This window comes from Dasypus novemcinctus, chromosome 29 (genome assembly GCF_030445035.2).
Source record: "Dasypus novemcinctus isolate mDasNov1 chromosome 29, mDasNov1.1.hap2, whole genome shotgun sequence".
Classification (NCBI taxonomy): domain Eukaryota; kingdom Metazoa; phylum Chordata; class Mammalia; order Cingulata; family Dasypodidae; genus Dasypus; species Dasypus novemcinctus.
In genome coordinates, this window is record NC_080701.1 from 28,050,766 (window position 1) to 28,076,415 (window position 25,650).

Below are 25,650 nucleotides of genomic sequence, written 5' to 3' on the forward strand. Positions count from 1 at the left end.
GCTAGTATAAGTTACTCCATTACCTAGAAAAAATTGGCTTCTTAGATGCTATTGAAACTATAAGAGGATCCAACAACTTGTATGACATTGTGGTAATTTTCTTGACCCCTCTGAGTTTTCATTTTCTCAACTGAAAGGATGGCATTATTTGCTCCGCCTACTCAATGAGACCATTTCAAGAATCAAGCAAAGGGAGCAGATGAAGTTCAAGTGGTTGAGTGCCTGCTTCCCATGTCCGGGGTCCTGGGTTTGTTTGACCCCTAGTACCTTCAAAAAAAAAAAATTGAATCAAGCAAGTCAATGTAGAGAAAACTTCTATAAAATGTAAATTTTATATAATAGGTAGTAGAGTTACAAAGAGGATTTCAATAGCATGCACTAGATTTCATTGTTTCTAGTTTCCAGATCTGAAACCGTGTGTGTATTTGTGTGTTGTTGGAATCACCACCTTGGGTCCAACCACATCATGCCCATCAAGACTCTCCTGATCACTGTCTTTTATTCTGAGCTGCTCCGTTCGTGGTGGCGCTGGGAGGCTTATTTTCCAGTCTGTTTTCAAGCAGTTCTCAGGGAAGCCACATCCCTTCAAGTTATACCACAGAATTTCTTTCTATCCCTGCTTTTAGGCCAACCCTGCCTGTCATTCATCACTGCCTTCACTATAGGCAGGTGTCAGTTTCCTGCAATTTCTTGCTTCCAGCCTGTGCGTAAAGCTGGTTAGAGTTAGGTGCACCACACATGAAGGGACGGGCTGACCCAGCGGCGGAGCGGGGGCCTCAGGCTGGGCCAAGAAGAAAGAAGTCTGGCGGGGGCAAAGAGAGAGAAACTCGAATGCCCTGGAGTGTGGATTGCTTGTACTAGCGATAAACTGATGCTAAAACCATAGATTTTTAAAAAAACGTGTTCAAGTGAGTAAAGAGAATATAGAAAAATCTCATTTAATGTGATACTTGAACGTAATTTTTTTAAAGTTAGACCAGTAAAAAGAATTTATTGGGAAATGGGGGGCAAGAACGGAGTTTGCTGCAAAATGGGAGAGAAGGATGGCAATTTGCATCCAGATCTGAGGTTCCACTCGGCACAGAGTGAGATTGGGCTTGTGTGGTTACCTTTTCTGAATGTAATTTGAAAAATGAGAATAGCAGCGGTCTCGTGACAAAGCAGGGCAGCGCAAACCCGCAGCTGTTGGCAATGCCCCCTGAGGAAGAGGAAGGAAGACGAGAGTGCGGTGGCCGAGGGGGTGGAATCTGCAGGACAAGCATCTCCTTCCTCCCTCCTGCCCAGGATGGAGTTCACATTCCTTCTTTTACTGAGCAACTTCTGTATTAAAGAAATATCCTAAACCCTGGGATACTGTTCCCAGGAAGCTCCCAGTGGGGTGGTAGGGCAGGGAGAAAGTCAAAGGCAAGAGACAGGTGATAATTAAGATAACTAAATATGAACAGGTCACTTAGTGGTAAGTGCTATGCAAGAAATTAAAAGAGAGATGTGAAAGTGATTGGCTCTTCAGGGAAGGTCTTTCTGAAATACTGATGGAGAAGCTGAGATGAAGAAGACAAGAAGGAATAAATCATGTCAAGACGGGGTGGGACGAACACCCCAAGCAGAGGACTCCACCAGTGTGAAGGAACTAAATGGGGCCAAGCCTAACATGTCGCAGTGGGATGACAGTGGGTAGGTGGGGGGCAGGGGGCCAGGAGGTGCCTGAGGAGAAGGTAGGCAGGGGCCAGAGCATGCAGAGCTCTCAGGCAGGGGCAGGAGTCTGAGCCACAGGCCAGGGGCTTTAGTCCAGACAGGGGTCCAATCTGGGGAGCATTTGGGACATGAGGAAGCCATGGTTCCCCAGTCAGGGAACTGTCAGATCCAGGAATCTATGTGGGTTGACTCAAGGACCCGTCTTGGGGTAAGATGGCAGGCATTGGGGTGGGGAGGCATTACGGAGACACTATGCATCCCCGAGGAGCAGACCAGCAGGTAGGCATTTGATGAGCTGGTGAGGGTCTCAGCAGGTGGAGGTGAAGCTTCAGAGCTAGGAAGGCAGGCAGACAAACTCCAGGTGATGATTGAGTAGCAATACTGCAACTTCTTACACACACAGGCATCTGGGCTCAGCCCTGGCACCCCATGCCGTAGCCCGGGGTAGCGCACCAACTCCAGAACCTGCTTGTTTGGATGTGAGGAGCTCCAGCTGTGCTGCAAGGGCTGACTCCTGGGCTTCAGTCCTCACCAGGGTCAAGTTTAAAGTTGGCAGTTCATTTTGAGGGCCTACGCATACAGGACAGTTGAGTGGCAATCAGGACAGAGAGAACCTTGCCTTGAGAGTGCAGGAGCAAATTCAGAGCTCTGAGCCCTTGAGTCTAGGTAACCCCCAAGCCAAACCCTTGATGGGTTTTGACATGGTAAAGCAACTACCTGGTGGAGAAGCAAAGGTGAAAGTTCATTGCAAGTAACTCTCGATTATCCATTCCAAAGGCAAATATACCCTGGATGAACCAGGTGCAAGCGGAGGCTTTATGTGCCAAATGAAATGCATGCTCCGGAAAGCAGAATAGTGTCCCTGCTTCCAAGTCGACATCATGTCACCTCCATGGTCTCATTTTTGTCACAAGGAAACCCCAAAACTCATGCTCCTTTTACTAGATCATTCTGTCTCCCAAGTAAACATATTCCCAACTTCTCATTTGTTGTAGTAAAATTAGATCATATTTGTAAGAAATTAACCTAAAAATCCTATTTCATAGGATGACACTATACAATATTAAATAAAAGTCTAAGTCCCTGTTTGCCCGATTGAAACCATTCAGATAGATAATATACCGGAATACGTCAATCTATGGAGGGCTTCCTATAAAAAGTTCGTGATTTGTGTGAGATGCTCTCATTTCTTGGTGCTGACTGTATTCTTGGCACTAGGTGGACCACATTTGACATGATCTCATTTCCCTCTATGAAGCCATTGTTTCTAAGTAAAAGAAAACGGGTTTAGAGCATCTTCTGGTCTGACTTACACCATTTGGCTTGCAGCAGCTCTTCCATTAGTGTCATCTTCTTTTCCTGTTGGGACCTGAATAATCACTTATGTGTGCTTCTATTTTTCTTGGTAGAATGAGGGCAATAACTCCACTAACTTCTTAGTTCACAGAGCTTGGAGACGGAAGGACCTTTGGTGGCCTGGTCCAGCCCTCTGCCTGCAGACAATTATCCGTGGGAGGGCAAGAGGTCAAGCTGCCAGTTCAAGGCCACGCAGCTAGAAAATGGTAGAATCAAAGCCCGAGTCCAGGTCTCCTGCCTGCTCTTAAAATCCCCTCCCCTAAAATGAGCTTCAGGGTGAGATGGAGAGTCAGCGTGAGTGGAGATCCAGCACATCCCTGCCACAGGTTCTCCTTGACCACGTGCGCTTTCAAGGCACAGACATGGGGAAGGGGTGAGGGTAGAACAAAATATTGCTCCTGCTGGGAAGCGGATTTGGCTCAACAGATAGAGCATCCGCCTACCACATGGGAGGTTCAGGGTTCAAACCCAGGGCCTCCTGACCCGTGTGCAGCTGGCCCACACACAGTGCAGCTGTGCGCTAGGAGTGCTGTGCCACACAGGGGTGTCCCCTGTGTAGGGGAGCCCCATGTGCAAGGAGTACACCCCATAAGGAGAGTCGCCCAGCACGAAAAAAGTGCAGCTCGCCCAGGAGTGGCGCCACACACACGGAGAGCTGATGCAGCAAGATGACGCAACAGAAAGAGAGACAGATTCCTGGTGCCGCCGACAAGATTATAAGCGGACCCAGAAGAACACACAGTGAATGGACACAGAGAACAGACAACTGGGATGGGAAAGGGGAGAGAAATAAAATAAAGATAAATAAATCTTAAAAAAAAAAATTGCTCCTGCAGACAACGTGCTGTGCTGTGTGCTGTGCTTCTAACTGGCCAATTTGTCAGGAATTTGGAAACGGCAGCTAAAGCAAAAGCATCTCCTTCCTAGTATGCGCCACCCCAGGGGACAGGATGGCCGCCTTCCTGCCCCATCCCACATGTAGCAGCCTTCTACCCAGACGATGAAACAAACATGCCTCCCTCTCACCCCGCCTCTTCAGCTCAAGCACATCTGCTCCATCTCTCCCATCTGCCAATATCCCAAACCTCAAGACAGCTCGGAATGAGAGGCCCAGGATTAAAGAGGGAAGGTGCTAAGGGGGCATTTCTGCCAGCCTCAAGGGGTCCTTTTTTTTTAGGCTTGAACCCAGGACCTTGGACATGGGAAGCAGGTGCTCAACCACTTGAGCTACAGCTGCTCCCCTGAAGGGGCTTTAAAAGTGAAGAGGAGGAAATGGCCCCAGAGAGGGCTCATTCAGTGGGGGGAGGGTGGCCAGGGCGCTCCTCCCAATGCTGCGCCTGAAAGCCAGTCTTTCCTGGTGTAATAATGAGGTTTCCTGAGTAGCAGGAAAAGAGCCTCTCCTGCCACAAGAGAGCCAGCCCCCAGAAAAGTCCCTGGCGAGACAGAAAGAGCTGAGCAGGCACAGACACACATTGATTAAGTGTAAATGTTGACTCCAAGGGGGAAATAGAAGAAAAAGGGGCATATTTTGAGGAGAGTGGATGTGCCTTAAGCAGTTGAGGGCCCACCTCCCTCATGGGAGGTTCAGATCCCAGTGCCTCCTAAAGAAAACAAAAAATGAGCAAAAAAATAATAACAGACATTGAGGTAAAAGACATCTAGCAAAAGCAATGAGCAAAAAATGGAGCAAAAACAAATGAGCAGGGAAGCAGATTTGGCTCAACTGATAGAGCGTCTGCCTACCAAATGGGAGGTCCAGGGTTCAACTGACCCATGTGGAGCTGGCCCACATGCAGTGCTGCCACGTGCAAGGAGTGCCCTGCCACGCAGGGATGTCCCCTGCATAGGGGAACCCCACGTGCAAGGAGTGCACCCCATAAGGAGAGCTGCCCCTTGTGAAAAACAGCCTGCCCAGGAGTGGCGCCACACACATGGAGAGCTGACGCAGCAAGATGACGCAATAAAAAGAGACACAGATTCCTGGTGCCACTGACAAGCATGCAGGCAGACACAGAAGAACATACAGTGAATGGACACAGAGAGCAGACGATGGGGGGTGGTGGGAAGGGGAGAGAAATAAATAAAAAATAAATCTTAAAAAAACAAAAACAACAACAAATGAGCAGAGCTGATGTGGCTCACGCAGGTGAGCGCCTGCCTCCCATACGGGAGATCCCAGGTTTAGATCCCAGTGGCTCCCAAAGAAAAAAACAGACCGTGAGCAAAAGAACAATGATCAGACAACAAGCATAAGCGACGAGCAAACAGACAAGGGAACTGTCTCAGGGGGTAAAAAAAAAAAAAAAAGGGGAATATTTTGAGAGACACATCAACATCTCTTTAAAGGAAGGAGGAAACAAAGAAACAAATTCAAAGAACTGGCAGCAAGAAATGTGCTTTGCAACATTCGTAGCCATGTCATGCAGATCACAAAATAATTCTGGAAGCAAAACGGAAAAAGTGGAACTGCAGCAGAAGAGAAAGAACTCAACCAAAGCCTGAAGCCCATTCACCCAAGCAATGACCCTATAATCTCCCTAGTGGTAAACCACACTCGACTCGGCGTAATTTATTTACTGGTGAATTCTGTCTGTGTAATGAAGCACACAGGTTTAACTGAAATGTTGAGTCACAGCATTATCCCTAACGTGCATATGGATTTACCCTCGAGTGACTCCTGCGCCTGTTAAATTCCTGTTTAGAGCCCTCCCTGGGAAATAAACATGCCTAAGCTCGAGGGAGGAGGGAATGAGATGGAAGGAAGAGAGGGGCGATGCCAGGGGCAAGCTGGATTCTGCAGCAGGACTTACAGTGACAGACCACCCCATCTGGCTCTCTGTGCCTTCACCTACTCGCTGGAGAGGGCGTGATGGAGTTGGGGTTCCCAGGTGGACGTTCCTTCAGCAAATTGGAGGGTGTGCTGGTGGACGGAGCCAGGGAGTGAGTCAACTCCGCGCTCCACCCAGGACTTACACGACAATGGATTCTTTCAGGGCAGGTGTGAGTCATGCTGGAGCACCAGGCCTGGAAAGCCACACCATGACATCACCTGTACGGTCCATTTGACCCACAGGATGACTGTGGAAGCGGTGATTAAGTCTGAATCAAATTCAAGCCCTATTAAGTTAACCTTTGCAAGGTCAACGCCTGCTCCTTGCTTCTCCGCCGGCTGGCAATCTTGCAAATGAGTGTGGATAGCTGTGTTAATGAGGCTTCCATTAAGTGGGGTCCTCGTTAAATTTCGTTGACAGCAGCATGTATTTCTTGTCGAGTTTCTCAGAGTTTTCAAGTGAAAAAAATTAGAATAGCAAACTCTCTGTTTGAAAGTCTCCTATGACATATATTAGCTTTAAGAGTGCGAGTATTGTTGAGCTGGCTGGCTCAAGAGCAAAGATGTTCATTGCAGTGTTTCTTTTTTTTCTGCCACAATAAATGTTCATCAATTAATGCCCAACAAGCAAGCATTGTTTGATTAGATTATGGCATATCTATATAGTGGAATATTCTATAGCTAGTGAAAAGAAAAAAGTGGATTGATATGCCTGCATATATATACTATTATTTTTAAACATACTTGATATGTTACGTGGAATAATTATGTGGTCGAACAAATTGTATAGTAAGGTCCCATTTACATAAAAAAGGATAGATATAAATATATATTAAGCCTTAGACCAGGGGTTCTTAACAAGGGGTATGCAAGCTTGAATTGAAATTTAAAAAAAAAAATATTCTTGTGGGGATGTGTTGGTGTGGGTGTGATATATTCATTAATTAATACACAGTATAGTGTGGACTTAGTAAGAGTCCATGGTTTTCACCTGACTGGCAAAGGGGTCCATGAAACAAAAATGTTTAAGACGCCTTCACTTAGACAGTCTGTGGGAAAATTGAACCAGGTTTGGCTCAGAGACAGATTGGCTTGTGGGGCTATTAATAGAAGGGTGTGAAGGAAACTTTGCTCATTTTATGCCTCTTTGTCATGTTTAACTTTTTTTGCGAAGCATACATATGTTTCCCGTAATTATTTTTATATTTAATCTTATAATAAAAATTAGTTTGTTAAAATGAGCTTTTTCTGTAGTGTGTCTTTTAAAAGATGTCAAAGGTTAAAGAAAGCTGCAAGAAATGCATCCAATATTCAGAAGCCCAGCCATCACTATGAAGGCGCTGGCTGCAAAGAAGACACTTGGCTCCAAGTTTCCATAAACAGGGATTCAAGTGTCCAAACCAAATTTCATTGTTAATATTCTCATACTGCTTTGTTTTCTGTTTAGCACCATTTTCAAGGATTCGGGGGCAGTCTTTTCCCAGCTATTTCCTTTCTCTATAAATCAGACAACCACTGCTCTAATAATAAAAGGAGGCTAGTAGAGACTCTGTACCAGATGTTACTCCCACTTGATAAACTGCAAGCCCAAGGGGATAGGGAAAAAAGCACATCCACAAAAATAAAAATCCATTCACACTGATGAAGACGGTGTGTGCCAAACTGCTCTTTTCGTAGGAGCGGGGAAATGGCCACGTACACCAAGAAATCTATCAACTCGTAGGAGACTATGGTACCCTTAGGTTTCAATTATTCAATGAACCTTGCTTATTTTTCTTGTATCAAAGTATTATGCTGAGAATTAGTAGCAGGACAGCCTAGAGAAAGGAACAGGTAAGTTGAAGTGGTCATTACAATGCAATGCAGTAAGCGTGAATCAGAGGCCAAGAAGGCAGCACATTGAAGCAAGTGGAGAAGAGGCTATTAAAAGGGCATGTGCAAATTAGCATGTAGGCATGAAAGGGTGACGGAGTCACAGGAAGGCAGGCGAGCTGCTGTCCCTGTGTAGGCCCCTTCCACATCTCTACTTTGCCGTCTAATAAACATCTCAAACCTAAAACGCCCGAACTGAGCTTCTGTCCCTCCACCCCTGCGCCCACCTGCTCCTCCCACGTCTTGCCCTTCTCAGTTCATGGCAACTGCAGGCTTCCTGCTGCTCAGCCCAAATATCCCAGAGTCACCCTTGCCTCCTCTCTCTACCCCACACCCAAAGTGCTGGCCACTCCCGGTGACTCCACACGATGGATCCAGAACCCGATCACCTCTCACCAACTCTGCTGCTTCTGACGTGGTCCAAGCCACCATCCCCTCTCTCCTGGCTGTCCAGAGAGCGGACGGAGCCACCCTACTGCAACGTTCTCCAGCTCCCAACCCCCCAGCATGCTCATCTCACCGGAGTAAAAGCCAAAATCCTTCCCACGGCCACAAGGCCCTGCCTGGCCTGGCCCTTCCCCTCCCTGCCTCCCAGCCCCCTTGCCCACTCCTCTCCTCGCCCACCTGGCCCACTCCTCCCTGAAGGTGCCATATTAAGAACTATGGACTTTATCAGCCGCTAGAAGACCATGGGAACGAGAAGCAGCTGAACCATTTGTGTATGTGCACTTGCCATTTGTGTGTGTATACATGGAGATAATGTGCATAGATACATATAAATATATATGTACATATACATACATATACATATACATAATGTAACAGAAGAAAGTGGTAGGAAAAAGAGAAGTTAAAAACTATTGCAACGGTATTGGCTGTGCAGATGGCAAAAAAAGACACAGATTCTAGAAACATTTCAGAGAAGAATTCATTAAACATACTGATTAAATTAACATGGAAGGTGAAGGAGCAGGACAGCCCAAAGATTACTCCACTTTTCTAGCCTGGATGTTTGTGTGTGTGTTGATACCATTAAATAAAATTAGATCTTATTATCTCAGAGGAAGGCAGTGGGAGCCCAAGGTGTATCCTCCAGGAGGAAATGCAAAGTGGTTGGCGTCTGAACTTTCTGATTTATCTCATGCTATGAATCCACTTTTAAATCCTGCTTGAGTGAGTTGGTGCAGCAGATGGCGGGCATGCTGGTTGTGGTCTGCCATTCGGTTTCTTAAAGGCTCTGTCTGCGTGGCGCTAAAACATCTGGATAAGAATTATGCCTTCCGTCAATCTTCCTTGTATTTACGCTGCGTAACATCACACATCTTGTGGCCAACTGCATCTTTTGCTTTCTATAAGGTGTTTGATATTTGAAAATGTTGATGAGATTCCATTTGAGAAAATGAAAAATCACTACAGGTGGTAAGCATTATCATATGAATAACAATTCTACGCTGGAAATGGAGGGAGGATGGTGGGGAGATTAAAAATAAGCACTTCAAAAGAAAAAAGAAGCACTTTATGCTTAGACTTGAGACACTTGATATCTTAATAATTCACACTTCAAAATTTTATGAGGGTGTGTTTCACGATGACAGAGGAATTTAATAAACACAAAAGCAATTCATATACTGCTAAGTAGAATAGAAGGGGAAAGCAAAATAATAGATGAGTGGATACTGACGTAATACTTGCTGATATTGACATGTTAGAGTAGGCATCACAATACTTCAGGCTGGGTTTGTTTTATAAAGGCATCTTAGGACATATGCTTTGAACACAGATCTCCTTTCTCTGCATACTAAATGTGTAAGAATATTCTTAGCTTCTTCAAAGAAATACACTTCCGTCCATATTTCTTGAACCATATGAGCCTCTCAGCCTTTCAATTTTTAACTTTTGATAGAGACACAAAACTAAGAACTGTTTCGATTTCTTCTTCATTCTATTACAAGAAAAATTCTGGTGTAGTAAAACAAGAAGTAGGCACAGTGATAAATGCCAACCAATACATGGTCTCACATCAGGTCTTCTTGGGGAACAGTCCTAAAGATTGCGCTCCCTGGGAATGTTGGTGCAGGGTGGCCAAGAGAAGCCAAAAATCCAGATTTTTTCATATAAAAATCACCATTTTTTAAAGGTTGGAAGGCACATAAAAAAATGTGGCCAACAGTATATACAAAAAATTAAACACATCTCCTGGCTTGACTCCAAATGGGAATTCTGCTTCCAGGTACATTCTCTCTTGACTTCATAACAACCTGGAAAGTAGACCTTGTTAGCATATTCCCTTTCTGAACTGGTAGTAATGGTGAGAAGCTTACCCAAATTCCATAAATTCAAATCTTCTCAAATATAAGTCTATAAATATAAATCTTGTGCTCTTTCTTTTATTCCATATTGCTTTTAAATGTTAAGAAGATTGAGCCAAACTTTAGAGTCTGGTTATCTTCCTTTTCCTTCCTAGTTCTACAAGTTATTAATAATTGAGACCAAAATAAATCTTCAAGAATAAATTGTGTATGTGTAATTTGATTGAACTCACCTAGTTATTAGAAAAAAAAGAGTAATCATGATAAATACAGAAGAGTTTACTGTTCTTCAAAATTTTAGAAACCTTGATTAGTCAAGTGTTTATTTTTCTTGTTTTTGGCCCCAGGTAAAGTTAAGTAGGCAAGGTGTTTTTGTTTGCCTATTCCTTTGACATATAGATATTTCATCTCAAAAATTAAGCACAAGAAAAATAATGAAATACATATAACCTGTGTTAGTCAGCCAAAGGGGTGGTGATTCAAAGTACCAGAAATCTGTTGGCTTTTATAAAGGGCATTTATTTGGGGGTAAAAGCTTATCACCCCAAGGCCTTGGAGACTCCAGCTCGAGGCACCACAAGACGCGCTTTCTCACAGAACTCAGCGGCCGTGTGGTGAAGCAAGATGGCCGCCGGCCTCTGCCTGGTCTCTCCTTCCCCTCAGGCCTTCCTCTCCTCTTGCGCTCCGTAGGTTCAACCTCTTGAAGCTTCGTGCTGAAGTGATCCTGTAGTCCTCTCCTGGTTTAGGGCTTGTTTCTTTTGGGCCTCCTGTATCAGTCTCGACTGTTCTGCTCTCTTCCCAATCTCAGTTGAAAGCTACCAGGCAAAATGGCGCATCTCTCCCCAGGGCCTGAGCTGTTTGAGCCTCTCCTTTCTGTCACACGGCAGCATCAAAGATGACAGAGCTCTCTTCCTGTGTCTGCCTTATAGATTTTTTTTTTTTATTTTGTTTCTCTCCCCTTCCCTCTCCCCCCACCCGTTTGTCTGTTCTCTGTGTGCATTTGCTGCATCTTCTTTGTCTGCTTCTGTTGTTGTCAGCGGCACAGGAATCTGTGTCTCTTTTTGTTGTGTCATCTTGCTGTGTCAGTTCTCTGTGTGTGCGGTGCCATTCCTGGGCAGGCTGAGCTTTCTTTTGCACTGGACGGCTCTCTTTATGGGGTACATTCCTTGCTCGTGGGGCTCCCCTACGCAGGGGACACCCCTGCGTGGCAGGGCACTCCTTGCGCGCATCAGCACTGCGCATGGCTAGCTCCACACGGGTCAAGGAGGCCCAGGGTCTGAACCTTGCACCTCCCATGTGGTAGGCGGACGCGCTATCCATTGGGCCAAGTCCGCTTCCCTGCCTTATAGATATTAGTGTCTGTTTATATCAGACCCAGCAAGGGGCAAGGACTCAACCTGAGTCACACTCCAACATGTTAAAAGAAAATATTTGAAACAGTGATGGCTTTTGGACTGGTATTTTAGCAAATAACAGTGAAAACCAATAGTAATGGTAACTTCTTGAAATGAGTTCTTATTACAGGTCAGGCATAGTCCATTATCTCGTAAAATTCTCACAGCTATGCTGTAAAACAGGCTTTAGTGTTCTTATTTTACAGATGCAAAAACTGAAGTGTAGAGAGGTGGAAGGTCACAAAATTAATAAGGTCTGGAGTGTGTATTCAGCTCTGACTGGCCACAAAGCCTGTGCACCCCGCTCTATTTCAGTATCCACATTGGAGGCACTTCTGCCATCTGGTAGTATTATGAGTCTAAATGATGATTATGTGGTGATCCCCTGGTACTCTAACACTTACATTGCACCTGGGAAGATGGGACAGCCGGGAGGGGAGGAGGGAGGCCATGTTCCCAGGGGGTTTTTCTTTCTTTCTTTCTTTTTTTAAAGATTTATTTTATTTATTTATTCCCCCCCTCCCCCCCCCCCCCCAATTGTCTGCTCTCTATGTCCATTTGCTGTGCGTTTTTCTGCATCCACTTGCATTGTCAGGTGGTACTGGGAAACGCCGTCTCTTTTTTATTGTATCATCTTGCTGCACCAGCTCTCTGTGTGTGTGGCGCCACTCCTGGGCGGGCTGCATTTTTTTCATGCGGGGTGGCTTTCCTTGAACAGCACACTCCTTGCGTGTGGAACACCCCTATGCGGGGACGCCCCTGTGTGTCACGGTACTCCTTTGAGCGGCAGCACTGCGCGTGGGACGGCTTGCCACATGGGTCAAGAGGCCCTGGGTATTGAACCCTGAACTCTCCATATGGTAGGCGGATGCTCTATCAGCTGAGCCATGTCTGCTTCCCGAGTTTTTCTAATTGAAATAAAAGTAAAACAGATTTCATTAAGGAAGGTCTTATCAGGAATCTTGCCAAAAATATATTCATTAGTAATCCTGGAAATGCAAGTTAAAACAACTAGGAGATAGCATTTTCTATCCTTGAATTTATATCCATTAGACTTTTCCATTGGAAAAATTAATCTGATAATATCATTGCAGTATTTACCATGCCAATATAAACTAAAAACTGGCTCTGAACAAGTCAGTAGTGCATGAGTGTGTTTATGTTTGCATGTGTTCATGTTTATTTAAAATTTTACAGATAAAAAAGATGTGTAGTACACAATTGAAAAATTATCATAAAATATGCAATACTCTATATTGTCAATACCATAGGACCAATTGATTCTCACTAAATGTATTTTATTGACTTTTGCTAAATTCTTGTCTCTATAAACCACACTACAGTCACAGCTGATGAATGAGTGAAGTTATGACATGAATGTTGGCTGATATTTTGACTTATGTCAACAAGTAAGACAAAAGTGAAACAGTGAAAGCATATGTAAAAATTTCACTCACATGTCAATGATATAATTGTTTGCTAAATTGGATAATAGTTTTAGAACCCTAGGAAAATATTGTCTCCATTTTATGTGCTATGCACACTGTAACTGCTACAAGAATAAAACACCATTTAAGTTTAAGCTACATTATTAACATTTTCGCCATTACTTTCTTAAGTCTAAGCGATTGATTAAATAATAAACCAAGCCTGATTTGTAGCTTTTGCTAATTTCCTTGGAGCAATTACATCCACTGTGGCCAAGTTCAAGCTACCAAAATGCCATTGAACTCAGGCTTGTGAAGAAATGTGCCAAGTAGTGAAAAATCCTTTATATAATATTCTCACCATTTAGATACAAGAGAGGGCGTGGACATAGCTCAGTGGTTGAGCACCTGCTTCGCATGTATGGGGTCCTGGGTTCAATCCCTCGTACCTTCTAAAGAAAAAAAAAATAGATGCAGTAGATGTAAATAACCTCAAGAGCACAGATAACTGTAAACTGTTGTAAAATAAATAGTGATTAATATCAAGTTTTAATATTTTTAATATCATTTTAATCATGTTTATATAATTTAATTTTTAATGATGATTGTGTTTAACAGAGGGCTTGCAAAATTCCTGAAAATTTAAGGCAGCTCCCATGTGGTGCAAACTAGTTCCAGCATGCCACTGGTAAGAACATGAAAGAGAGGCTCCTCTCCTATACTGCTAGTGATGGTATAAATTCAGTACAGCCATTTTAGAGTGAAGTTAAAATGTATAGCCCTGAAAACCCAGAATTTCCACTTCTAGAGAACACTTACACGTAAGTATAAGGAGATAAGCACAAGGATGCTTATTGCAATGTTGTTTTCAATAACAAAAAAAAAATTAAGCTGAAGAATAGCCTTAATATTCATCAAAAGAACAAAACATAGATAAATTGCTTTATATTCATATGATAGAAAACGCTAGAGAATAATGTGAGTTTAAAAATTGGTGCTATATATATTAGAATGAAATATATCCCAAAATCAAAGGGGAGAAAAGCAAGTTGCAGAATGATATGGATATTATGAAACTTTTTAAGTCTAAAACTAAACTAATAACAATGTTAAATATAACTAAAATATGTAGTGAAAATTAAATTTAGGAAAGGGATTACCTCTGAGCAGGCAAAGAGAAATGGGAATGGAAAAGGATAGAAAGCAGACATGCTGTATCTGAAATGTTTGCCTTCTTGAAAACAGGAGCAAGTGATGGCGATGTGGGGAAATAGGAACACTAGTTCATGGCTGGTGGGAATGTAGGCACTGTAGAAAAAAGCTTGGCATTTCCTCAGAAAATTAAGTATAGAATTACCATATGACCCTGCAGTCCACTTCTAGGTATATGCCCAAAAGAATTGAAAGCAGAGACTCAAAGAGATAATTTTCACACCGATGTTCACAGCATCATTATTCACAGTTGCCAAAAGATGGAAGCAACCCCGAGTGTCCATAAACATATAGTGTGGTCTATATGTACAACGGGATATGACTGAGCTGTGAACAGGGCTGAAGTTCTGATGCATGTGACAGCCTGGATGAACCTTGACGACACCATGATGATGAGTGAAATGAGCCAGGCATAAAAGGACAAATACTGTCTGATGCCCGTGAGATGAAATCATTGGAGTGAGTATGTTAGTAGAGTCAGGAACTAGAACACAGGGGCCTAGGGGCCCGGGCGGGCGAAGGGAATGCGGAGCTAATGCTGAATTGGTACAGTTTGTTTTGGGTGTTAGAAAGTTTCGGTAGTTGGAAGTTGGTGATGGTAGTGAAAGACAGGGAATAAATAGAGGGCTCTGGAGCCTGGCAGAGAGACATGTGGACATCAATAAACCCCAAGATGCTGCTGGAAGGCCCCCACCCCCAGGATTCTGCCGTCAGAACAAAGACTTCTTCTGGGAGCAAGGAAAAGCCCCGGATGTTCCCCAAGGACTTCATCATTGGGTCCTCACTGGGGATTGATGGGTGGGGTGACCAATCAAAACAGCAAAGAGCTGGAACCCCGCCCCTGCCATTAGCAAAGGGGTGGAATGATTAATAGTTTACAAAGCAGACTGCAAAGGCCTGAGCTTGCTCTTGCTCTGCTCTCTTGCTTCTGGACCTGTTCCTGTCCTCTGTGCACTGCTCTCACCGTTTTCCCTCTGCCATGTGGCCACGCAAGTCACCCTGGGCATTTATAACCTATAATGGGGAATTGCAGCTTGTAAATCAGCACTTTTCATCCCTTTTCACCCCCTTCCTCTCTACCTGGGGCCCCTGCACTGTTATTTTCTCCCATTTCTCTTCCCTCCCTACCTGAATGAATTACTGGCCTAACTCACCCAGGGTGCTCTTGAAATTCATTTCTGCAGCATAGCCAAGAACCTAGACAAAATCCGGTGTCAGTAGCTCATCATTGTGAATATAACTTACACCATTGAATTATATATTTGAATGCAGCTAAAAAGGAAATTTTATGTTGTATATGTATTACTAGAATAAAAATTTTAAAAAACCATAAGACTGGACAACACACACAGTGAAAGCTAATGTAAACTGTGGACTGTAGTTAACAGTATAATTATAATAACATTGTTTGATCGAAAAGATCCACACTAACGCAAAATGTTAGTGAAAGGGAAAGCTGTGGATGTGGGATGGGGGGTAACAGGCGAGCTCCTCATTTTCCAAATTACTTTTCCGTAAAACTCCGGCTTCCATAAATAAATAAACAAACCAATAAATAAAACTGTAGTAAATCTGATGAAATCGCTGTTTTAAGCTCTTGACTCTCTGTACAAATACTTTACATTGTTCCCTTTCATCTGATTTCTCTTTAAGTTTCTGAATGTAAATAGTTCAAAGTCCCTAGAGAAGCCCCTTCTTTTTTCGCTTTGTGCTCAGGAGAGGTCTGTTCTTGTCTCTGTAGGAAACTCTGCTGAGACTTAAAGGCCAGAGTGCGCTTGCTGGATGACACAGTTGATATCTTTCTCTAAAGGGGCCCAGTGATGTGTTTAAACAAAGAAACTCTCAGGCCAGTGTACAGAGGTAAAAGCCAAAGATGTTTGCCCCTAATTTACCCTCTGATTTCTCAGTGGTAGGGTGATTAATTTCTCTCCTAATTTTAAAAAAAATTTTTGTCTTTATTTTTTTAATGTTACATTCCAAAAATATGAGGTCCCCATATACCCCACAGCCCCCTCACCTCACTCCTCCCCCCATAACAACAACCTCCTCCATCATCATGAGACATCCATTGCATTTGGTGAGTACATCTCTGAGCACCGCTGCGCCTCATGGTCAATGGTCCACATCATAGCCCACACTCTCCCACAGTCCACCCAGTGGGCCATGTTCTCCTAAATTTTTATTTAAAAATATTTAAGTCTACAGGAAATTAAAAGAGTAATAGAAACAACAGACATATAATCTTCACCTAGATTCACTAGTGATGAATATTTGGCCATATTTACTTTATTTCTCTCATATATATTTTAATCATTTTTTAAAGAACGATTTATAAATACTTCAGCAGAAGAATGTTCTCTTACCCAATCACTGTACCATTATCACAACTAAGAAAATTAACATGAATATTTGATCCATATTAAAATTTCCTGAAATATCTCAGAAGTTTCTTTTATATCTGTTCTTCAAAAAAAGTTCAGAATTCAGTGAAAGTTCATGCTTTGTCTTTTTTTGGTATAGCTCTTTGGTGTACTTTTTACTTGTTTATGTTGCAGAATGCTTCATAATTTGGAATTTTCTAATTATTTGCTTATGATCAGTTTCAGGTTAAATACTATAACAGAAATAACACTACATAGGTGATGGCTACTTCTTAATGCATTACATAATGTCAGGATGTTGTGTTATTGGTGATCTAAGTTTCATAATTTGGTTGAGTTGGTGACCACCAGAAATCTCCACTGAAAAGATGGTTTTCCTTTGTAATCAATAAGTTTTGAGTTATTGCTTCAGACCATGTGATTGTCCTGTTCTCCAACATTTCACCCAACCTCATCTCCATCAGTTATTACATTGGGTGTTTTAGTCGACTTTTCAAGCAAAGATTATTTTAAGTCTTATTAAGTGTGAGTAGTAGCTCTACCATCTTTCCAATAAATATTAGGAAAACTAAGTTCTGCTCTTCATCCATTATTCCACTCCATTTTCTGTAGCCTTTTTTGTCTTCTTTTGTTACCATATTCTTGTCCCATTTTCCACCTGGGACCAATGACTTCTTGACACCATCTTAATTGATTTTCTTCTGTATTGTTTTCTATATAGGTTCAACCTTTCCTTTCCTCATTTGCCAAGCATTTTTTTTTCTTAAAATGGCCCCTGGAAGCTAAATTCCCCCTATAAAATCTTTGATAGTATTAGCAGAAGAAGTCTTACATTCTATCTGGGTTAGTCTTTTATTCAACACATATTAAGTACTTGCAGAGAATCATACAAGTGTGTCAAAGGGAAGCCTGAAGCCATATTCTGTTCTTGTGTACCATCATGAGTTGTTAGCCATTACTAAATTTAAAATATTACCTGCCACTTCCTGTTTTCAGAGGAGAGAATTGATTTCAGAGGGTGAAGGAGGTAGAGAAAGGTGGGAAACAAACAGGTACATTAGATAAATGAATAGAAAAAAGCAGTGCGGCACTCCATTCATTTCAATGATTGCACGAATACCTTGTTTCCACTTGATAGACTTGACGGAAGAGTGTGAATAACTGCGGCAGGCCACGCTTTTAACAGCCTGGCTGAGAACTGCTGGCGGGAAGCACAGTCACCATTTTGCATAGTAAATTGCATTTGGCATGTAATCCCTGCTCCACAGTGTCATTGTTTGGTGGTCATTTTGGCTTTGCCTAAACCTCTGTAATGACAGGAACTGATGGACCTCATCAAGGAGCCTGTTTCAGGTTTCAGTAGTTTGGAAGTTCATACACCGAGAAGACCCTATTTCCTTGTAATTTCACCCTTTATGCATCTTATATATCTTGCCCTCTGAAGCCACATAGACCGAGTTCAGTGTCTCTTACATGTGACAACTGTTATACTGGTTGAAAATAGCTAGTTGTGTTTGTCTTCATCCTTCTCTTACCTGGGACAGACATGTTTTGTGTCTTTACTGATTCCTTGTGCAATATGGTGTTTTTTGTTTTTTTTTAAAGATTTATTTGTTTATTTATTTCTCTCCTCTTCAACCCCCCCACCTCGGTTGTCTGTTCTCTGTGTCTATTTGCTGCGTCTTCTTTGTCTGCTTCTGTTGTTGTCAGTAGCACGGGAATCCGTGTTTCTTTTTGTTGCGTCATCTTGTTGTGTCAGCTCTCCGTGTGTGTGGTGCCATTCCTGGGCAGGCTGCACTTTCTTTGGCGCTGGGCAGCTCTCCTTACGGGATGCACTCCTTGCGCGTGGGGCTCCCCTGCCCAGGTGACACCCCTGCGTGGCACAGCACTCCTTGCGCGCATCAGCACTGTGCTTGGGCCAGCTGCACACGGGTCAAGGAAGCCCGGGGTTTGAACCGCAGACCTCCCACGTGGTGGGCGGACGCCCTAACCACTGGACCAAGTCCGCCGCCGTGCAATATGATTTTTGAGTCCCTTCCCATCATGGTGACTTTTTGCTTCATCCAAATCCCTTTCAATGTATGATGTCCAGACCCAACACTCAAGTTTGATCAGTGCATCAGAACGGACCATCAAATCTTTCTCAATTTAAGCACTATGCCAACTAAGGTTTAAATGCTAAGCTCTAGCTTTTGGTTATAGAAAGGAGAATAGGCAAAGCTGACCTCTTTCTTCCAGAATGTGATGGAATTGTCCAGAGTCTCTGAAAGGCTCCAATATATAGTTAACCTAAGTTAGTGGTTCTCAACATGTGGTTTGTGGAGCCCTGGGGGTCCTCAAGATCATTTCTGGGGAACCACAATGTCAAAATTATTTTAGTAATTATACTGAGACACTATTTACCTTTTTTACTGTTTTGATATTTACACTGATGGTGTTATACTTGTGACAAGTCAACATAAACAAGACATGCCACCAACTCTATTGGACTTCATTGTTTTCTTTGCCACCACATACAGTGGGGGGAAAGTCATTTCGTTTAAGAATGTCTTTGACGAAGCAGTAAAAATTACTATATTTATTAAATATAGCCCCTTGGGTAGAAGGATTAAAGGATGACTCAGCATTGTGGCTTAAACACTTTCATTCATTCATAAATATTTTTTGAGCACCTACTATGTGTCCAACACCCTTCTTGGTTATTGAAAGAACAGTACTGAACAAAGAAGGACAGTTTAATGGAGGAGGAGGAGATGGACAACAAGCAATTGGCCTGTTAATTAACAAATCAGTAAGTGATGACTGCTATGCAAGGCATTAAATAGGGTGATGTGATAAAGAAGGACTAGAAGGCTACATTGGATTGGGTCAAACCTGTGTGAGGAAATGACATTTAAACTGAGTTCTGAAGAACTAAAACAAGCCAGCCATGTGAGAAGAGGGAGATCATCATAGGAAGGAGAAACAATTGGTGAGATTCTGCAAGGCAGACATGAGCTTGGTGAGATGAGGGACCTACAGAGCTGCCAGATGTAGCAAATCAGAATACAGGAGTTAGATTTGAATTTTAGACAAGCAACTTTTTTCATTACATATACATGTGTCCCATGCTATTTGGGATATACTTATACTAAAATATATATATACATTGTTTATCTGAAATTCAAATTTCCATGGGTATCCTATATGTTGTCTGGCAACCCGAATAACAGAGAGAAGCAACTCTGGCTGGATGTGGTGGGTAAGGGGAGAAGGGAATGGGATGAGGTCAACAAGGCAGGCAGGGGCCAGATCCCTGAGGGCTTTGTAAGCCAGAAAATGCAGTTGTGATTTTATTTTGTGTTGAGGGATGCCTCTGGGAACATTTATTTTTAGAAGTTCCCTCTGGCTGCTGCAGGGAGAATGGAGGGTTCCAGTGAAATCCAGATGACCTTAAAGGTTATCACTTTAGCCCCAGCAAGAGAGGCTAAAGATGGCTTGGAATGAGGTGGTGGCAGAAGTAGTAGAGAGCAATGTGCACATCACCAAAGTGGGAACAGAAACAACAGGGTTTTGTGTTGAGACTGGGGATATAGAATGAGCAAAAGGAAGGAACTGAATATAGCCTTCCAAGTTTTTGCCTAAGCAGTTGGGTATCTGGTCTTTCAACTTACTGAGATGGTAAAGAATAGAAAATGTAAAGAACTCTTTTTGTCCTTGTTAAATGTGAGATGCCCTTTAAACATCCAACTGGAGATGACAGTTTTACTGCCCTAGGGAATGATGTCATTAATTTATATTGGAAACAATGGCAAAGGAGTAGTTTGCAAGGGGAAAGGTTGTAAATTCGGTTTTAAATATGTGGAATTCGAGTTGTTTGTGAGCTATCTAAATGGATGGGTTGGGTAGGCAGTTGGGTGTCTCAGTCTAGAGTCAGAAGGGAAAGTCTGACCTGGAGATATTATTTGGAAGTTGCTGGTGTGTAAGATGCAGTTGAAGCCAATAGGTTGGATGTAATTGCCTATTGAGGCTCATATACCACATTGTTTTAGTTTGCTAGAAGCTGCTAGGGGCAATATACCAGTTGGCTTTTACAATGGGATTTATTAGGTTAAAAGCTTATAGTTCTGAGGCCATGAAAGTGTCCAAATCAAAGCATTATCAGAGATGCTTTCTCACTGAGTTACAGCTGTGGACGATCAAGCATATGGCAGGGCACAGTGCTGTCCACTCATCTCTTGCCTCTCTTCTGGGCCTTGTCGCTTTCAGCTTTGGGCTGCTTTGTGGCTTTTCTCTCTCCTTGGTTCTCCAACTTCTAGAAGCTTCTCTCTCTCTGCACTCGTCTATCCGTGTCTGCAGCTTTTTATTCCTCTGTTTATAAAGGACTCTACTAAGAGGATTAAGACCCTCCATGGATCATATTCTTCTGAAGTGATCTAATCAAAAGGAAGGTCCCTAACTGCGTCTAATCAAAAGGTCCCATCTACAATAGGTTTACATGCACAGGAATGGATTAACTGTACAAACAGCATTGTTTGGGATGCACCCAGCTTCAAACTGTCACACACATCACTTCAATGTAGCACCAAGATGACATCAAGTCAGGGCTGGGGGAATATTATTTCCAAAGTTGACTCTTCCTCAATCTAGGCTACAACCCAGGTCTTCTCTCCTTTGGATCCTCAGACTTTAAAAAATAAAGTCTGAGCTCATTCTGGGGTATGGAGACAGGACAAAGCACATGGCCCTTACACTGCTTCTAAATTTATGCTTCCTCTCAGCTCTCACTCTCCTCCCAATCTCAGACCTTTTTAATGCCTCAAGGGAGTGGGAAGAGATCCATGTCTTCACAGTTTCATTGTTCCCAGACCCTCAATGCTTGCACTTAGAAGTTGGTTCACTTGTAAAATGATGGTCTCTGTCACATAGTCTGAGAAGGTTGAGCTAGGAGAAGAACCGAATAAGCTGGCAAAATCCCAAAATATAATTACACTATATGTCTTTTTTCTTATTGCGAGCCCCTTTCCCATATTTTATACATTTATCTCTACTTCTGTCTCTTTAGATAGCAATCCATTTTATTTATCAATGCATTGACAGAATTTTGTTTTTGAGAACCACCCATCATTCTTGAGATTTTCATTCTTTAATTTCTGAAAGGGTGTCTGAGGTAAGTATTCTCTAGGGATGGGATCATAATTAGTAAGAAGGTAGAATCTAGTTTTGTGAAATCACTCACACTTGATGAAAAAACTGACCTGGAGAATTATCTGGAATTTGTGCAGAGATATTTATTTTCCTTTTCCTTTCCCCATGATCATTCTTTTTTTTTGGTCCATTTTAAAATTTACTTTATAATTGAGGTATAACATGAATATAATAAAGTGTATATAAATGGTCCAGTTTTTATGTACCACTTAAATGAATTCTAAATATGCACACATTTGTGTACCCCAGACTTTTATGTCTTTTGTTTTCTTTCCAGAGAACTGAAACTATGACATTTCCAGAAAATGTACCTATCTAATTTGATCTCTCTAGACCAGTATTCTCAAACTTTTTGGTCTTAGAGCCCCATTACAAACACACAAATGGGCAATATTCCCCTGCAAAGATGCTCAACATCATTAGCTATTAGAAAAGTGCAAATCAAAACCACAATGAGGGAAGCGGACTTGGCCCAATGGATAGGGCATCTGCCTACCACATGGGAGGTCTGCAGTTCAAACCCTGGGCCTCCTTGACCCATGTGGAGCTGGCCCATGTGCAGTGCTGATGTGTTCAAGGAGTGCCCTGCCATGCAGGAGTGTACCCCGTATAGGAGAGCCCCACACGCAAGGAGTGCACCCCATAAGAAGAGCCACGCAGCGCAAAAGAAGGTGCAGCCTGCCCAAGAATGGTGCCGCACACACGGAGAGCTGACACAGCAAGATGATGCAACAAAAAGAAACAGATTCCCAGTGCCGCTGATAAGGATAGAAGCAGTCACAGAAGAACACACAGCGAATGGACACAGAGAGCAGACAACTGGGGGGGGGGGGAAGGGGAGAGAAACAAAAAATAAATCTTTAAAAAAAAAAAAACCACTTCACACCCACTTGGGTAGCTATAACCAAAAAGACAGATAATAGCAAGTGTTGGTGAGGATTTGGAGAAATTGAAAACCTCATACATTGCTGGTGGCAATGTAAAATGGTAAAGCCGCTGTGAAAAACATTTTGGTAGCTCCTCAAAAAGTTAGTTACCATATGACCAAGAAATTCCACTGCTGGGTATATACTCAAAAGAACTGAAAACAGATGTTCAAATTAAAAAAATTGTACATGAATTATTATGTATAATATTATTATTCGTAATAGCCAAAAGGTAGAAGCAACCTAAAATGGCCACCAGCTGGTAAATGGATAAACAAAATGTGGTGTATCAATACCTTGGAATATTATTCAGTCATATAAAAGAATGAAGTTCTGATAGATTGTACCGCATGAATGACTCCCAAAAATAATGCTAAGTGAGAAAAGCCAGACACAAAAGGCCACACAATATTTGGTTCTAATTAATGTGAAATATCCATAATAGGCAAATCCATAGAGATGGAAAGCAGATTAGTGGACTTGGTGGGGGATGGGGAGTGACTGCTTAATTGATTTGGGGTTTCCTTTTGGGGTGACAGAATTTTTCTGGATTTTAGATAATGTGATGGTAGTACAACATCGTGATATTCTAAAAAAACTCACTGAGTTATATGCTTTAAACTGATGAATTTTATGTTATATGAATTACATCTCGATATGGAAAATGAAAAACAAAAGGGGGGTCCTCTATAAAAATGATGGAAGCATGGGGCAGAAAATAAACAAATGGATAGAGGAAATCATACGTAAATTTCTGTTGAGGCAGGAAGGCTTGGATAAATCCTGTTGTGCATTTGAATGAGCCTCTGAGAGCCGGGTGAGTTCTCAGGTCACTGTACTCCCTGGTGACGGCTGCCACTCAAACATGCAATTGTTGACGCTGCATGGACGCCATGCTGTTGGGGCCATGGAAACCCACGAGAAAGGCTAGCTAGGCACCCAGTTTAGGCAGTGCCTGCCAATGCCCTTAGTCTGAAGTAGGGCAGGACTGTCATATGTTCTTGGAAAATGCAGGCAGGAATGAAACTAGCTGCTGGAAAGGGGGGAAAAAATCAACCACCACCACCTACACACACAAAAAGCCCACCAGTTTCATAGATCACGGCTGACTATTTAAACTTGGAGTCATCTACGGTTATATGTGGAGGTTTGGGACATGTGATCCAATCAAAAGAGCACCTCTTTGAATTCATTTCCAAAAGAAGGACAAAGATATGGGAATTGGAGTTAATGGCCAAAGAAAAAAATTAAAAGCTATATGAGGCCATTAAAAGCTCATTACCCAGAAACTAACTTTCTGAACCCTTTGTAAAACAGTGATTGCAGGACATCTGATGGTGACAGATGACACCACTCTTGGGGAGAAAATGACTGGCGGACCTTTTCTTGAAGCTGCTCCCAGCAGGGGCAGGAACCATGAGGGACAAGGCAGCAGTAGAAGACTCAGGCTCCGAGTGGCAGCCCTAATGGGAAAATGAGACAAACTGAGCGTAACACAGAGGAACGTTCAGAACAGGAGGACAAGAGGAGCTCTCCACATACCAAGTGATAGCTTATGGCCTGAGCTCAGTGGAGTGGCAACTTCAAGGGTTGACTTCTTTGGGGTCCTCGGGATTGCAGAGGGGCCCTGATTTTGAGGGAACCTCATATGGATTTTCAAGTCATGATTAAGGTGACCCCATGTAGGCAGGAGGGGCAAAGAAGGGCTCCAACTAGACTAGCATGTAGAAATTCCGTGTGGGGCAACAAGATAAGGTATATTCTGGTTGTGTATTATGTAGGCTAACTGCACTAGAGTTCTGACTTTGTGTACTAAAGTAGTAGTACTTGAAAACACACAATAGCAACTTGATAAATATGCATATAAATCCCTGCATATTATAGGATACACATGGAGTTACATATCTAACCCACTCCCAGGGAGAGAGAAATGTAACATAGAGCGTTTGGTTGTTTTTTTTTTTTAATGAGACGAGAATAGTATCCATGCTTTTGATTAATTTTCTCATGTTCTGTCATCATGCAAAATGAAATTTGGGCCCAAAGGGCAGTAAGCAGTAACAAAAATGCAACTTCCATCTGGAGTCGTATGTGAATAATTACTAAAGAAACATTTTCAAAAAAAGAAACCTTAACTATTTTTTCACCAAAGTCAGATAATGAAAAGTGTTGTTAATTAACAGTGTAGGTTTTGATGTTAACTTTCTGGTTAAGGTAATTCAGATCTACTTACATATAAGAAGAGAGTACCGAGGGTTCCTATATAGCTCATGCCCAGTTTCCCTTATTATTAATATCTTACATTAATATGGTATATTTTTTATAATTAATGAACCAATATTGGTACATTGTAACTACAATCCATAGTTTCTTTAGATTTCCTTAGATTTTACCTAATATTCTTTTTCTGTTCCCATCTAGGATACCACATGACATTTAGTCGTTTTGCCTCTGTAGGAGTCTCTTGGCTGTGACAGTTTCTCAGACTTTTTTTGTTTTTGATGACCTTGACAGTTGTGAGTACTGTTCTGGTATTTTAGAGGATGCCCCACTATTGGAATTTGTCTTATATTTTTCTCATGATAAGCCTGGAGTTATGGATTTGGGGAAAGAAGAATACAGTGTTAAAGTGCCATTCTCCTCACATCATGTCAAGGGTACCTACTATCAACATGCCTTATGGCTGTTGATGTTGACCTTGACGGGCTGGCTGCACTGTGTTTGTCAGGTTTCTCCACTGTGAAGTTACTCTCTCACTCCCCCTTCCCTTACAGTGTCCTTTGGAAGGAAGTCCCTCTGTGCTGGCCACATTTAAGGCTGGGGGGTTATGTCACCCCTCCTTGAGGACGTAGTAGCTACATAAATTATTTGAAATTCTTATGCACAGGAGGTTTGTCTTTCTTCCACATTTATTAATGTATTCAGTCATTTATTTGTATCAGTATGGACCCATGGATATTTATTTTATACTTTGGGTATTAATCCAATGCTGTCTCGCTAATTTTTTTGCTCAGAGTTTTCAAGCTTTGACCATTAGAAATTCCTTCAGTTTGCTCCTGTC